General features: G+C 47.5%; 2 protein-coding genes across 3 annotated transcripts in view; one reads left to right on the plus strand and one right to left on the minus strand.

Annotated features, from left to right (window-relative positions):
- The window catches only part of mRpL54 (mitochondrial ribosomal protein L54), a 118,894-nt gene that overhangs the window by 70,739 nt on the left and 30,659 nt on the right, over window positions 1–17,496 (plus strand). The window lies entirely within an intron of this gene.
- The window catches only part of LOC105192121 (uncharacterized), a 78,367-nt gene that overhangs the window by 58,692 nt on the left and 2,179 nt on the right, over window positions 1–17,496 (minus strand). The gene's annotated exons all lie outside the window — the stretch shown is intronic.

Genomic DNA, 17,496 nt, shown 5'->3' on the forward strand with positions numbered 1-17,496 from the left:
ATGGCCGTTCATCTGTAGGACTTCCGGCTCGACCAAGGGTGGCCGATCGATCGATCGATCGGTCGATCGGTCGATCGGTCGAGGAAGAATCAGCGGGGTCTCTCCTGAGCGTTAGTTCCTCGCCGGCGAGGGCGGCGAGCTAAGCGAGATAAAAAGGGATCGTTTCTTGCCTCGTCACGCAGCGGCGAGTTAACCGCTATCTGGAAAATGTTGAAAAACTTTCTTTCTTTCTTGCGGCGCGCAACGGGAGAGCCGCGGCCCTCCGAGAGAGTGGCGCAACTTGCTCGTCGGTCCCGTCGTCTCTATACTATCGGATCGAGTCGAATGGTCCTCGCGGATTGAATCGCGTCGAATTTTTCACACGGTTTAACGACACGCCGAAAAAGCGAAGAATGGCGCTCGCTCGTTCGCGTAGGATATGACTGGCTGACATAACGGAGAATTTTCCTCTCTGCTCTGTGCATTCTCTCCCTCTCCCCCTCCCCTTCTCTCTCTCTCTCTCTCTCCTAAGAGACAATACGCAATCAAGCAGCGCACTGTTTGTTGTATCTGCGTGGACGCTGAATGATTTTCGCGCGATTCGATTCCCGAGAATGTTTCTCTCTCCCTCTTTTCCCGTCCAGGAGAGAACGGTCACAAGGAATAGTTGATATCCTCTCCTTACGAGTCTGCAAAATATTTCAATGCGCTTCCTCATCAAATATGTTGAGCGAGCTCGCCGCAATCTCCTTCCGTTGCGCGGCGACTGAATATTTAGCCCCTTCCGGTTGTTATTCATGACGATCGGCGGTTCATTCTTCGCACGCACGCACTTTGCGTTATTTCCATTCGATTTTATTCTCTCGTCCGCCTCTTGTTCCGTTTTCGTACGTTATTTTGTTAATTGTTGCCTTGTGTACCGCGCGCGCGAAGGGAGATCCTTCCCCGAAACGGATAAGTAGATTATTCTCATCGTCGCTTCCCACTTTTTCGTTTATCGCACGCGTTCGATCCGTATTATCCGGGTAAAACGGCAACCTCCGTCTCTCTGTCGCTCTTCACTCATAGTCAAATTTAACGAATAAATAAATGGAACCCAGCGCGTGCCGTCCGCTCCCCCCGCGGATTCGTCCAGGCGCATAAATCAATTCGTTTAAGCGTGAGGGAGCGAATCGCGAAACCCGCAGAAGGCCGGCGTATGTTTTATCGCGGGCGAAGCTGTGCACGCCGCGGGTTACGTATACAAATACTTTTTAATGAGAAAGAGATTAAAATCGGGACGGTAATCAGATTGTCAATCACGAGGACGCAGGGAGCAACAGGAGAGAGAGAGAGAGAGAGAGAGAGAAAGAGAGACGGAGGTTTCCGTTCGTGCCCCGCTGGAAGATTCGATTAAAAGTTACCTTCGTTCGATCCGCCGCACGCTACAAGTTCATTTGAACGCTGAAATTCCCGATTTCCAGCTCACGCTCCGCCTCGTATTCTCTCGCTCTCGCATAAATCGTCTGTGTTTCAGTACTTTTCTCTGTCCGGCCGCGCGCCCGCGCGCCGAGTAGGACTATCGAGGCGGCTAATCAGAGTTTCACGGGACATTTACTATCGTTTTTATTTGTTGACATCTTCCTGTCCCCGATTCACCTGGCAGCTGGCGATCGAGTTTTCATCCATCCGAGTATTACGTAAACGCCCTCATCGCGAGCGATCAATGCCGTAGACACGCCCGCGCTATTACTATGAGTACCGAGCGAAGCGGACAATGAGATGTAACGAGCCGGGAGAGAAAAAGCCGTTGTCCGCTCTCTCTCTCTCTCTCTCTCTCTCTCTCTCTCTCTCTCTCTCTCTCTCTTGCGTACGTGTTTATCCGAAGCTTCAATCTGAAAATAGTCGCAGCGAGTTTTCCGGGATAAAAGTGACCGTGGAATTTCGCAGCAGCGCGCGACGTATCTCGGCACGCTCCGCGTCTTGATTTATTATCCGTCACACGAGCTATTTCGCATTTCGGCGACTGAAATCTACTATCGAAAAACTTGCTGCCTCTTTGGCAAAATTTGCTCGATGTGTTCCTCGACGGGATAAACTCCGCGAAAAAATAAATGTCCATCAGCGAGATAAATTCTGCTGACTGTCCGCTCCCGCAGAATCTGCTAAAACCGAAAGGAATTTATGCGAAAGAAAGCTGCAAGGTGCATAAATTTAGTGCGACCGGGGTGAGACCTTTCACGGATCCGGAGCAATCTCACCGGCGAATTTCCGCTAATTACCGAACGATATTTCTCGCGCGCGTCGCGTGGAAACGTCATCGCCCGTCGTGTACGACCGACAAGCATACGGCGAGAGAATAAGCGAGAGCGATTTTTGGACACTTGGAATGAATCCTCCGCCGCAACGACGGGCGCGGCGGTACCTCTGAAAGCGCAAATCTCCCCTGATCTCTGACAGTCATAAATCTGGGGGAGAAGCGACTGCCTGGATTCCGCCGGGCTTTAACAACGAATTTAAAATAGATTTCGCAGTAATCGCCCGGTATCCCCCGCTTTGTTCGTTCGGCAGCGGATAGTTACGACAAGCAGCTCGGAAGCGCACATTCTCTCTAAATCTATCTATTGAACGACCTTAATTCGAGATACGAGCGGTTCTTCGCTAATGCGTGCAATAATTACGTTTTCACCCATCTCGATCGGACAATACTCGCCGCGCCGCGCCGCGCCGCGTGGCCCGAAACAGAATTTCATTTGTTTTCGGGAAAGCAATTTTATCCACGGGATTTGTTTAGCCCGCCGCGATTATTCGGTTCAAACTAATTGGACGGTGTCGCTGCGTCTTTCGCTGGGCAAAATTCATTCATTCTGCTCGTTTAGCGGACATCGTCGCGCGACAAGAGCGACAAGAGATAAAAAACGAAGACGCCTGATTTCTCCGTTGCGTTGAAACAATTCTACGCGTGATTGTGGATCTTTTGATTACACCTATTCTACTTTCACTACGCTTGCATATTATGCCTTTTTTTATTGTACTTATTTCACTTTTATCATACTTTCTTATTATACTATTATTTTCATCTGATCGACGTGAACCAATGAATGAAGTCAGCACTTCGTTCAGTTTGCGTGTCAAGATTAGATAAGAATTAATTAATTTAGTTAATTTAGTCGAAACATAGTTATACAATCATCATATGTCTCGCGAGAGAGCATCCTGGAACAATAGCGGCCGCTGTTGTTCCACTCGCTCGTTCTCTTTTATTCAAATTCGCCGCGCGATATTTCAATATCGCGTTCGCGTACCGCGAACGTTTGTATCGCCGCGATACGGATGAGGAATCGCGCCGCGATTACTTACGTGCCGTAGATCCATCGCTGAATTTACAGATGAGTAAAGTTCTTTCTCTCTCTCTCTCTCTCTCTCTCTCTCGCGCGCGCGCTATCTCGCCTATATAATAAAATATACGCCGATTGATCGCGCGCGGCTTTTTGTCGGAACGCGCGCGCGCGACGAACGCGAGTTTCGGGAGGAGATCCAAAGTCGCGAACGGATTTCTAATAAATCTCCTCGCAATCCCGATCGATCGTAAATCGCCGGGTTACAAAGGGGAGCGGGCATTTCCAGCCGGTGGCACGGAAACATTGGATTCTTTCCCCGGGCGCGGAAGCACCCGGGAGCTTGCATCGCCGTCGCCGCCGCCGTCGTTACTGCGGGGTGACGTCGCACCGCCGCGGGAATGTAAGCGACCGGCCGTCATCGCGAGACTCGTGCCTTTCAGACGCGAGATTTATGTTAATCCGCTTGATCGCAACCGAAAAATGACGGCCCGAGGAGAGCGAGGAAGGGAGAGAGAAAAAGAGAGCGAGAGCGAGAGAGAGAGAGAGAGAGAGAGAGAGAGAAGGAGAAAGAGAGAAGTGTTTTTTTACGAATCGGCCGGGTAAACCCGCAGAATTAAACGCGCGAGTCGATGCAGCATCGGAATGCACCGGCGGCGGGCTGCATTCCATCGAGCGGATTTGAATTTTCACGGGGCGGAGGAAATCACGACGGTATCTTCGAAAAATCGATCGGCTGCACGCGCGCGCGCGCCGGGCTCGCGGCTAATATCGCCGGCCGTAGCGCGCCGCGAAATATTTGGCCCGGACGATCCCGGCGATTTTGACAGTCGTCGTTGTTATTTATGCTGTTTTGCACGTCGGCAGATATTCCCACCATTCCTCTCTCGCGCGCGCGTATGCGTATAATGACACTAATAATAATATCATGGAGAGATCTCCGCATGATTTTATTTCTCTTTGACGGAACGCATTCGAGAGCCGGCAGTTTATCGCGCTCGCGCAATCATTTTCAATATCAGCGGACGTGCGCTTTTGACGAGGGAGAACGTTACGTCCAAAACCGTGGAGCGATATCGCGTTGCCTTTTTCCGGCCGAAGGACGAGAGAGAAGACAGGGCGAGGAAAAGAGAGCAAGGGAGCGAGCGGGGCGACTGAGAGAGAGAGAGAGAGAGAGAGAGAGGGAGAGAGAGAGAGAAGAGAGTGAGGGCCGGGAGGGGGAGGTGAAGACCTGGGAAAAGGGTTGCGCCGGGGCTCTTTTCGGCCACGTGGAAAACTGCCAACGCGAGCTGCGAGTACGACTGCAATTATGAGTGCAACGGCACGTTGTTGAAACCAATTCGACGACGGGCCGCAACAGCTTGCTCGTAACTTGGCGACCGCGACAACCGTCGGTACTGCGCAGGTACGCGCGCGCGCGCTTTACATGCGGTTCGCGTATTTCGACGGAATTAATGTTAATCGCTAATAGCGCCGGAAAATTGGAAAGTACTGAAGGGAGTGCCGAAATGACGTCGTCGGCGACGGCGGTGACGGCGGCTTTTCTGCCGGATTTCCCGCCGGCTTTCGGTGTGACCGCGCCTCTCTCTCTCTCTCTCTCTCCCGGGCGAAATTAAGACGGGAGCGGATTAGGATGCGGACCTCGAAAATGCGTCATAAGAGGTTTCTTAGGTCGATGGATAAGCTCGAGAGGTTGAAAACTTCGCCTCTCGCCGTTCTGTCGTGCGAGCGAGCGGAGAAGGACGCTCGGTCTTCGCGAAAGCGTCTACGTTGTAGCTTATTAATAATAGGGGTGTTCTTAATGTGGATGCGAGGGGGGATTACTGTTGACGTTCCACCTTGTACAAGTACTCGCGCACACGTGCGCGACGTGGGGGAGATCTTTTACGCGAAAACTCGTCCGTCGCGCGATCAACTCGAGACTCGCGTGAGTCGGCCGAGAGAATAAATGATACAATGTCTTTGATCATCACGGCGACGACAACGGGTTCGTGACGACGTGTTAATTCCATCGGAAGGAAATAAGGCCGACATAAGAGCCAAGACGATCTTGGCTGGACTATTCAACGTCAGCAGTGTCGCCAGCAGCGTCACACGTGTGCTTGATTATGGACGATGAACTCGCGGGTAATCATGATATAATATTCACACTATTGTTAGTCGAATTGCACATAAACTGCTGTAAGTGTCAATTATCTTTGAGAATGACTAGAAGAAACACGCTGTTTAATAATTATTTCATCTTTTTCATATAGCTTAGTTTGCTCTGTATATATATATATATATATATACACACACACAAGCTTAAAAAACGGGTCGCAGCAAAGCGCAAGGAAAATATCCTGATAAATACGAGGTGAAAAATTAATATTATCGAAATTGTGAACAATTATTTATTTTAGTGAAGCGCGTGTGGAAAGAAAATAGGCGTTTGTTTATACATTCCGAATAGAAACGAAGAGACTTTTTAAGAGAACGGAAAGTATTTGTTGAAATTAACATCTTCACGGGTAAATTTGTCGAAATCGGAAGAGCATGATTCAATTTTAAAGTCACATGTACGAATACGATATCTATTAATCATATGACGAAATTTCTTACTTTTTTACTGTAAATATTGAGAAAAATATTGTCTCCCGGGCGGAAGTCGAACCGTATATCGCGCGCGGCTGCCATTATCAGCCCTTACTTACGTACAACTGAACGAAATATATTCAAGCTTTCGCGACATTCAACGAACTGCAAATTAACCGTACGATCCTGCGCAAGGATGTCGGTGGCGAATCACTTCCTGCAAGAGACAACAACGTCGACGATGCATCTCACACAGGCCGGGCCACACAATTCTCCGTCTCGAGCGCGCAACATGGGGCATTTCCATCGTTCTGCCGTCGTCGAGAAGCTTCTTCCCGCACGTCTCTCTCGCTCATGTCACGTTTCAAATTCCCCCTGCTCGTCCCGGAATTGAACGGCACGCCAGTATTTTGCCTCGCGTGCAGCGTTGCGCGAAAAGCGATTCAATACAAACAATCAATATTATCATTCAATTGCAGATTCAAACCCGCGTAAAACATGTACCGACTTTAAAGAGCACGGCAGAGAGAGAGATGGAAGCTCCGTTCCGGAAGCGGAAAGAGAAAATTCCTTCGCTTCTTTCTTCCAGGCCGGCCTGGGGAGGTGCAAATGCACGCGTTTCACGTCGCAACAGCTTGCGAAACCGCCACCACCGCAGCGGCGTTACTATAATTTATATTCATTATACATAGAATCTCTCTCTCTCTCTCTCTCTTTCTCTCTCTTTCTCTCTTTTTCCTTTCTCTGGCGTCACGACGCGAGAGCAGTTTATGCGAGAACTGTCGGCAGGAGGAGACGATACATGGAAAAAGGCGCTTCGCGGACGATGCGCCGTCTTCCAGTTGGCTGCGCGCGGCGCAGGAAAGGGAGGTCTTTTCGGTTTACGAAACGTTGCTCGAATTGACCGGGTGGAAACGCGGAGTCTAAAAGCAGGCAAGGAAGACGGGCTACGGCTTCTTCCCCGATAGTCGCTCGCGTTCGGTAGATCGGTGGATCGAACGGGAGGCCTGCCGAGGCCGCGGCGAGATTTTCGCGAGCGAGAGGTTTTATGTTTTATGAATTCCCGAGGGCGACTCGCGGAAATGAATCGCGCGCGCGCGCGTTCCCCAGACGCTCGATCGTCCCCGTGGCCGGCGTATATAATTGTACAGAAAAGGGGTAAACATGCGCGCGCGGTCGGCAGCGGATGACTAATTGCAATGGAAGAACGGCAGCGAGACAAAATCGCGGACAAATGGAGCGAATTCTCAACAGGATAGCGACTGCCCGATATTGCTAGCAGCCGTTGTCGCGGTAAAAAGAAGCGCGATTCAACATTTTACACACACACACATGCTGCCATGCGCGGGCTGCGAAAGAACGGGCCTATTGTTGAATTAACGGTAAATCACTAGACATTACTTTTTCCAGGCGAATCAGGGTCGCGACGGTAGCGCGCAATAGTTTCTTGCCGGGAGATAATAATGTCGCGACGATGCGCAGAAATAAGCCTGCTCGAGCAGCATTTTTCGCGACGCTACATATGCAGGATGCATATCTGAACTCCAGCGGCAAACTCACAGGATAGATTCCGTATTAAAAAGTGATGTGAAATGATGTCCCATATATGTTTAAAAGGACGCCGTATTTCGAAACTTTATCGAAAGAACATTGATTCTTTTTATTTATTTATTTCTTCTCTTCTCCTGAACGCGGAATTACAAATGCGTTAACGCGCAACGAGAACGTGTGTAGAAAAAAATTGGAGCATCGTTCCAAATGTGCGAACGATATAACGACGATATGTGGAGACGATATGAGGTTTCAAAGTTGACATCTCGAGTTGTGAGCGTAAATATTTGCTTCGTACGAAAACTCAGCAGCTTGTACACACTGTGAACGCGTGTTTCGCCCAGGAAAATTTTACAGAACATCATTGTACCTATACAATTGGATTTAGATGCTCAAGCATACACACGGAAAGCCTGCAGAAGGATTTTCAGGCGGTTACACTTTCCGCTAAAAAAAAATGAATGTCTTAATTAGCGACCGGAAATAACGTCGTCGTGCAAAGAAATCAATAATTAGTAAATTAATAATATAAATATATGTATGTTAAGCGCTCAAAATGTAGCTAATTTCGTTCGGCGCGTGAACGTCTTAATTGTGCTTTATGTTACTCACATTTACGAAAGAATTTTAATTCACCTACAATATTTTCTCAAAAATGGCTAAAGTACTATTCTTGTGACATGACGGTTCAGTTTGGACGAGGTTAACGAATAACAGCGCGAATCTAACAAGTAGACATTTGATAGTGAAATAAATCGAATTCCGAGGTATCTGCAAATAATTGTTCGAGTTGCCACTATTAACGCTACGTTCGTAATTACGATGATTCCAGCACCTGCTGCAATTTTTTATTTTACTCGAAGCTTGTAACCGATAACGTGTAAAATTTCAAGTAAGAACTCAAATTATGAGTGCAACAAAAATGGACCCGTATCAGTCGATTTACCAAGCGAAACGGTCACGATTGTTGTCATAAATTGAGGTATTGTCATAAATTGGGACATCCACAATAGCAAAAACGCTTGATACAGTGTTTTGCCGATCGTCTCCACGTTATGGTAACCCTCAGTTTTGAGTTGCCGCGTCTCTTCAAGATTGAGGGAACGTCTGAGCGCGTGCTTGTCATGATTATCTTCCTGCGTGAGATTATTATTTGCCATCGGGCCAAATCCTCGCGCAGCCGAAATTAATCTGCGTCTGATTGAATGTCCGAGAGCCCGGATACGGTACCGCCTGGAATTAACGTTAGTTCAATCAACGTTAGCGCGTGTGATTCTCTCGCTGGTTGCGGAGTCACGAATGAAGATCCGTAAGGAGAATTCACTATCGAGCGAACGGTACGGTCGGCAATTATTGTCCAATCAATGTGCTATGACGCGAATCATTCGATATGCGTCACAGCAATCTATGCTACTGTTTTATACTGGGTGTTTTAAAAAAAGGATTCAGAATTTTAAGGGCAGATAGTGCTCGGAAAATGGAGGAGATACATCCTAGCATGGATTTAAAAATTAATATAATTATGAGCAATTATTTATTTCAATTAAAGCAAGTGACATACACGCTTTTGGTGCTTACAAAGTTTACAGAAGATTCTCTGCATGTCCCCTCCTCTTATTTCTACGTCTTCGTATCATGGAATTGCGAACTTTTTCAAAAATTCTCGGCTTTATCCTAACTGTTTGACAGGCATTTTGTTGTATCCTCTCATTTCTTTTGTACTGCACCTGATGTATTGTTTGCTTTTAAAGACACCTCAGAAAAGAAGCCTTTTTTTAAACACCCTATATACCCATTACGAAGTAGTCGCACATGCGCTAATTCTCGTTCCATTGGCTCGCGTTGTCCGCCGGTTAACGAGACACCGTAACTGCCAGGCTGCGTGAGCGCGAATGGATGATACTTTCAGCTCGGAAACGTTTCACGAAATAGAACGTCCAAGTTAGGTCGCACGGTGCTCGGCGGAATCTGCGAACAATGGAATTTGTCCAATCGCGGAGATCGAAGGATCTCTCCCGTCCGGCTTCACAAATCGATACGGAATCCGCTCGAAATCGCAGCTTGCAGTCATGTGGAAATCAGCGAACGATTTGATATTTCGAAGATTCCATCATGATATCTGGAAGATACCACGTAGATGTGGACGACTTGCCCGTTATTCGATTTATGTCGCATTCAAGTTGAATCGATATATTCAGATGTCGACGCGAGCCGATCCAAATACGATAGGCTAAATTATCAAAAATCGGTCCACAACACCTACACGATATTTTTTAAATATCAAATCGATATCCGGATATCGGAGCGAAATGTCACGCGGAATTTGTCGTCGATATTGACAAAATATTGCCAGTCGTTATGTCGAAAGTGAAAAATTGTCGCATCGTGATAATTCGATTGAGCTGTGAAATTTTGGTTTCTATTAGCAAGGAAGTAGGAAAAGAAGCGTCGCGGCTGTCTCGCCAACTGCAAAAATTTCCTCGAAGAAGGTCGTACAATGTCGTACAGTTATTTACAGTCCAAGAGACGCAAGGTTTGTCGCTACGAAGCGGCGACCTCCGCGAGATCTCCGCCAAACGCAGAAAGCAGTGTCGCCGCCGGTGAGAAGAGAAGCAGGACACCTTGCCTTGTCGTAGTTGACGTGCGAGCGCGTTGTCTGATGTCTGTTTAACTTCATTGGCGCTCGCCGCCGCGCGCGATAAATTCGAAAGCGTGCAAATTGCGAGCGCGCGCGCGCCAAGTTTAAGGAATAATTCCGGAAATAAATTTCGATGTCGCCGGTGAATGGCTCTCCCTCAATGCGCCGTGCAACGGCACGATGAGAAATAGCCGTGGTTTATTGTCCGCCGCGAAAACTTACACCGAAAGCCTTTTCAACGAAAAGCGCGGGGGAGGAGAGTTTCCTTTTTTCCCTCCTTTTTCTGTATTCTCCCGCTGTCCTCCTTTTGCTTTCTCCTTCACCACCACCGGCGAGATAGCACGCCTATCCGTGGCTGCGCGAGTCTGTCGCATTTACTCGCGTCGCGACGACAAGAATGCAGCTTGCAGTTAGATTCGTTCTCGGCGCGTGGCGGACGGGAACGTCGACATGAGAATGTCTGTCCGGAGATCCGCAAGTCGATAAAATATCCGCTCGAAATCGTGTCGAATCGAAAGTTGAAAGCATCCGGGGAATTTAACGGCCAGATTTGGATGTTTCTAGGATTTCATCCCGCGACATCTGAGAGATATTGTGCAGATGTCGAGATGGTGAGATCTAGTCGTTATTCGGCGGCTTACATATATCGTGCTCAAGTTGAATCGATACATCCGTACGATCGGATCATGAATAATCGCTCGACATCTGTATGATGTCTTTCAGATATGCAATCGATAAGTAAATATCGACTATGCGTCGACACGATGTCGACAAAACGTCACGCAAACTCGTCGAACGCAGCTCGTCGATATCAATAAAGAAGCTAGTCCTCATCAAATGAAAAATTCTCGGTGCGAAAAATTCTCATCGATATCGACCTGTTGTAACGATTTATCGTCACGAGAATGTTTCCTGAGCCGTCGTTAGCGGAGATGTACAGTCGTCGATAGAAGGATGATTCCATAATGTTTCGTATGTATTACGGAACGCATCGGGGTTCAGCTCAGCGGAAGAATTTATTTTCTAACAGTAAAATTCTCCCGTCGGACAAGATGAATACGTTGTGCAACTCGTGAGAAAAAATTACGGACAACTTTCCTGTCCGTGATCAGACACTCGTTTGTGCGCGTAGCGCTTTTCACAAAATTTTTCCGGTGGAGTTCGAAGCGCTTCGGATAGTTACAATTGCAATTACCATTGGCAGGTGAAGCCGCTTCGCGATTGCTGTAAAATGCGTGAATCTGTTTGATGTGTGCTCTTAATTTTGGCTGAATCTAAGAGCACACACGAATCCGTCGAAAGATTCATTTTACAAAGCCGATGTGACAGGTATTACGGTGTAAATATTAGCCTCTTATCATATACCCATCTAATAAATAATATAAATAATTTTCTATGTTTTTAAAATCCTTCATTGAATTTGTGACGTCGAGTGTCTCATATATCGTCATTCTTTTTCATATTTTTGTACAATCAATTACCGGGAATTCATGCGTAGCGGTTCATAATCGTGACGATTTGATGCGCTCTTAACTTTGTCGGAAAAAATGTGTAAAATTTATTTCGCAAACAAAGTAATAATGCCTATGCCGTACCTAATTCTGGGCGTTTTTATTGTGTTGGCTGTTACACTGGAATATTTAAACTTTCAACATAAAAAAGTATATATACGTATACATTTATAGGTGACTTTAAATAAAACTGAGAGGAAATAGACATTTTCTGCCTTACGTTACGTATTTTTCTCAGAAACCTATCATTTTGATCATTTTGATAGAAATTACATCGTTAATCGTCGGTAGTTTTAATGTTAATGTCTTACTTACTTCTGCTTTATATATGTTGTCATTTATATTTTAAAAATTGATATATATATATATACATACCATATATATTCCATGTTAAAAATTTAAATAACTGCATCTAAAGCCCGAAATAAAATGAAAACGTCCAGAATTAGATATCTTTTTCATTTTACACAAAGCAAGTGCGACTGATCAAAGATAGCAGGATATTTTTGATAACGAGTTTCGCAGCGCATCTTATATCTAGTAGAAGAAATTGCTTTTAAGTTATTCTCGAGAGAGAGAGAGAGAGAGAGAGAGAGAGAGAGAGAGAGAGAGGGGGATCGAGAGAGGGATCCATTTTCATCCTGAATACGGAATACGTTGCAAGGCTCGTCGGAGAAAAGTGTTACGGCCTTTAATCAATAGACTGTACGTATGAGGCGAATCGAGTCGAATGACCCTTGGCACGGCAACCTACCCCTTTACCGCAAATTAGCACGGCCCCTCGTCTAAATTAACAGTGTATAGACCGGAATGTTAATAGCCCGACTGAACATTCACGGCGCAAGGTTATCTTCTAATCATACGAGTTCCTTTGTAGGCATTAACATAAAACCACGGTAATAAACGTACCACCATCGACAGGATCGATTTCCCCTACTTTGCATAATTACGAAATACCGAGTCAACACTGCGACCAGTGTTAAAAAGAACCTTAAGGTAACCCGGTTGCGCAAAATGTTGGGGCTTTTATGCCGGTCGCTGCTCCCCGTTCAGGCATTCCTACGCCAACGGGCGGCGTTTAAAGGAACGATTTACTTCGCGCGCTACTTCGCGCCGGCGACGGCGGCGGGTCGTCGAAACGATCGTGAGAGAGAATAAGCAGATCACCCGTGTATCCCGAGGAGAGAAAGAACTCGCCGATAGCGAGCTCGTCCTCGAAGGTACGACGACAAACTGAGGCGAGTATGTGTTTTCGCGAATAATCGCGGGAGAGATCTCCTCCGGGTTGTTTGCCGATCGCCAAAGAATTTTTGCGTGCATTCGCGCAATTTCACGGTCTGTGCACTGGGCTTATGATCTGCCGGAAAAAAATACGGCGTTTCTCGGATACGGCTATTATTTCGGAGCGCGTTCTCCACTTTCGTAGATCGTACACAAACCGGGGCTTTTTCCCTTGACTCATTGCGCGCCGCGGCACGACACGGAACGGCTCTGGAACGCCACTTCATAGTGGCGGTATTGAATGACGGCGAGGAAAGAGAAAGAGCGAGCTCTCGCTGTACGGCAGGAGCCCTGATAATAATGTAGCGTAAGTCCAGTTCCCAAGGACGAGGGAAGGGGGGAGGGTATGTGGCCATGGGAAAGACCGCGGGAAGAAGGGTGGCTTTTCGGACGCGCTAAATCGGCGGCATTGAGACGCAGGAAGGAGAGATTTGGCGAGAAAACGCGCGCGGGCAGAGATTTCGTCATTTCCGGCCGAAATTCTATGTCGCGAGCGGCCGGAGGAATTTTTTACGGCGAGGATTACGACGGAATTTATCGTAACCGGGGAACATATCGGAATTTATCCTAATTTCGCTTCAGAAATGTTAATCGTCGGGCACCGGTCTGCTATTGAAAAACTTGCTATTGAAAATGCTTACGTTGCTCAGCACGATAAACTCCGCCCGCGATTCATCTACCGAGAAACGGCGCAAGATAGAAAAAATGAATGTGCGGAGAGAAAAGTACGCAACATTTCCTTCGTTGGTCTGCAACTTGGGCGAGAAAAAGTGCGGCGTCTATTTCGCGGAATTTTGCATTTACGCGAGTTGTAATCCTAATTCTCTAAACTCGACCGTAAATGTCTTTCTTCAGTAACGGTTTCGGTTTCCAGTGATATTCCAGCGTGGAATTTCTCATAGAAATTACTTAAATTCTCTCACATAATGGTGTGTTTTATATTTGCGACGTGTGTTTTATATTTTTATATTTTATGACTTTGAATAAAACTGGAAGGAAATGAACACTCTCCGGCTTGCTCTTTACGTACTTCTCTCGGAAACCTTTCGCTTTGACCGCTCCGGTAGAAATAAGTCATCAATCTCGTTCGCTCCATATGTCGTCGTATTTATATTTCAGAAGCTGAAATTTACTGTTGAAAAGTTTATCGCGTTGCTCGACGCAAAATTTACTGCGTTGCTCGAGAAGATAAAGTCCACTGACAGTCTACTCTTGCCGCTACCAGGCTGACACGGTAAAAATGAAGAGAATTTACCTGAAGAAAGAGTCATAGGATATTCTGCCTGTATAACTTCAAAGTTACCCGACCTTTGACATTTTCATTCCCCCGCCGCTGTAACGTGAGCAATGAGCGCTATATAATATTTTACGGCAGAATGAGAAAGTTAAATTGAAATTCGACGTTCGATATCGAAGCTCAACAGCTCACCGATCTATTTCTAGTTGTGTAATTTACGGGCCTACGTGGTTTGCGGTCTGGAAAAAATTGAACCTCCGAATTTATATTCTTTTGTGCTTCCCTCTCTTCCTCTCTGCTGTCCCTTTGTCTCTCTCTCTCTCTCTCTCTCTCTCTCTCTCTCTCTCTCTCTCTCTCTCTCTCTCTCTCTCTGTGTGTGTGTCTCTGTCTCTCCCCCGCGCACGGAAATATCAGCCGACTATGTCAAAGCATTCCCGACAAATTAAACTCGGCAGCGACGGAGCAATTAATTTAATATTATCTCCGTGTACAAACTCGCGAGAGAAAACTCGGCGAAGATCCCCCGCGTGTATCGATGGCGGAGAGTCGAGAGTGCCAATTCATTAAATCTCAGTCTCGCTCCGGGGTTTTATCGTCAAGATTTCCGACATTATACAAGAGGCTAATGAAGTTTAAAGTTCCCAAGATGACGATGTGTTTGCAACGTGTTTCGCTTGCGCGACGGGCGGGCGGGGCAGGGCGGAAGGGGAGAGGTGATATCTCAAATTCTTAGCGCTATAAACCAGCGGGGAGTCTCTTCGACAGCGGAAGCTTTAATGCTCCGAGAGATCTCCGACGACTTGATATTCGCGCGACTCGAACGGAATAGTAATGGAATACCCCGCACACGTGCATTTAATGACGCTTCGGAAGCTATCGCTTTGCCCCGCCGCGCCGCGCTGCACCGGTGCATCGAGACTTTTCCGGAAGAAAAGAGAAAAAAAGAGAGACAGAGAGAGAGAGAGAGAGAGAACGAAAGAAACAAGAGGGAAACGTAGCGCCTAACGTGCTGCGTGTGGATAACCTTGTTCCATTGAAATAACGGCTCTCGAACGCGCCGATTTAATTCATAACGACCACTTAATGCCCCCGCGTGTAGCTGCAAGCCAGCGTGACTTTGATAAGCTTATATATCGTGTGCTCGACAAGTGTCGATCAATCCGCCGCGCCGACCGCGCGCGTCGCCGAGCGTTGTTCATTCTGCTTCGTTCCTCTCACCGGCGAATTCGAGTAATTCGCGAATACACTGCGAGCCCTCAGGCCCTCCGCCGAGGGCGCGGCCGACGAGTTCGCGTTCTCGCGAATCTACTGGAATCCGCAGCGAGCGCGAGAATCCCGCCGAATTTGCCCTCGCAATCCCGTGTTTATGCATTCTATTCATTTTACAATGCGCGCGCGCATAATAGAAACTTACGAAGGCGCGATGTAAAAAGCGAGCCGGCTAATTACTCCCCGGCCGGCTGTGTGTGGAGCTGATCCCGTGGGATCGCAATTGCCGGTCTTGAACGCGACCGTTTAAATTATGGCCGGCACTTAATGCACTCTCCGTATGTAACTACATGAGCCGGCGCAGCGACTCGACAACTTCGCAAAGGCAGCGTGCCAGGAACTCGTAATTGTTTCGAATCAACGATACTTTAGGCTTTTCGCCCGGCCACGGCGGCGGCCGGCGTCCGTTCTCCGTAGGAATCGCTCCGGACCCGGATATCACGTTATTGTTTCCTTCTCTCTCCGCGCGCGACGATATTTCGTAGCGGGAGGAGGAAATGCGAGGAAAAGCTGTGGAAAAAGAGAGAGAAACATTACCAAGTCGCCCCCGCGGAGACCGTCGCGACGCGGTCGTTCCTTGTCGGCGCGACGACGTATGTTGATAAAAAGAGGGGGGGGAGGGAGAGGAAGGGAGAAGAGAGAGACGTCGCAAATTTTTAATGACAAGCCGAAGCAGCGGCCCGACGACGAGGCCGCTTTTTTATACGCTCGGAACGATATTTCATGCACTAGAATGCAAATTCGCCGTACGTCCATTAAACAGCCGGGATAAATTTCTGGGAGGGGGGGAGCTTTTTCGAGTAAGGAAGAAGCGGTTGACCTGCTTCTCTCGAGGCCATGACACACAGCGCCGTTAAACCTGGTTTAATCAATGGGCGCGCCATGTTGCACGTACATCCACACGTATACACACACACACACGCGCGCGCGGGTATGTACAGGGTGGAGCATACATCACGTGTTTGGGAGATACACACCGGCGAAATTGACGTTTTCCAGTTCTTTTTTGCTTCTTTTCCTCCTCTTCTTTTTCCGCCGACGTCCGGTTGCAAATCTTGCAACCGGCAAATCGCATCGCGCGCGCGTCTATTCCCGAATAAAAACACGCAGCGAGGAACTTAACGTTTAGCGTTAATTAGGGGATCCAAATGGCAGCTCGTTTGTTTGTGGAAACGAAGAAAAAGCCACGCGCGCGCGCGCTAAGTGTGCTCGCTTCCGTCTGAAAAGCGGCCGCGCGAGATTCGCTTTTCGGCGAAACGAGCTCTCGCGCGAACCTGCAATTTTTTCAGCCGGGATTATTCGAGCCGTTATACGCGATATCGCGCGGGATATACGCGAGCGATTTTGCGAATTATTGTATTCGCTGTCGGTCGGTCGGTCGGTCGCCGCTGCTTCCGCGGATAAAAGCGCGCCGTGTCGCGTATTTCAATAACGCGACGAGCCGCAAACTATCGGAATCGCATTAATCTGCCGGCGGGAGCGGCGCGAGATTGTCGAAATTGCGCCTTTCGCCGTCTTACAGATAAGATTAGGCCAGTAACGACAGCTATTTCTCTCTTTCTTCTCTATTTTCCTCGCGAAATTCACGGCCATACTGTAGCCCTTTTTTCCATTCCCCTCCCTTCCTCCGCCCGTCGGCCGAATTTATCAGCGCGGATTCTTCGCACGTCATATCGTAATAACGGGCGGAGCAAATTCGCAGATTTGCGAGAACGTCGCTCTTTCATTCCTCACACGCGTACAAAATACATATCGAGATGCAAAAGAAAATATATTTATATATTTCTATTCTTTCGTCTATTTCTTATAAATAATACAGTGTACCGCCCACCAGGCGATGCGCACATCTATGAACGCCCACGTTCACACACACACACACACATACACACACACACACACACACACACAAACGCGTTTATAATATATTTATTAATATTAATTTATAAATATAATTAGGTAATCACGTTAATATGCACAGCCAGGCGGGAGAGGGGATCGGGCGGTATAATTGATATAATATCGGCGGGGAAGTAAATCTTTATATTTAACGAGCATAAATTAAATATAATAATTGATCGAAATGGAACGGTAATGAACCGCGCGCAGTGCGCGCATGTCCGGTGGCTGCTCGCGTTTCGG

Source organism: Harpegnathos saltator, unplaced genomic scaffold (genome assembly GCF_003227715.2).
Source record: "Harpegnathos saltator strain DR-91 unplaced genomic scaffold, Hsal_v8.6 scaffold182, whole genome shotgun sequence".
NCBI lineage: Eukaryota > Metazoa > Arthropoda > Insecta > Hymenoptera > Formicidae > Harpegnathos > Harpegnathos saltator.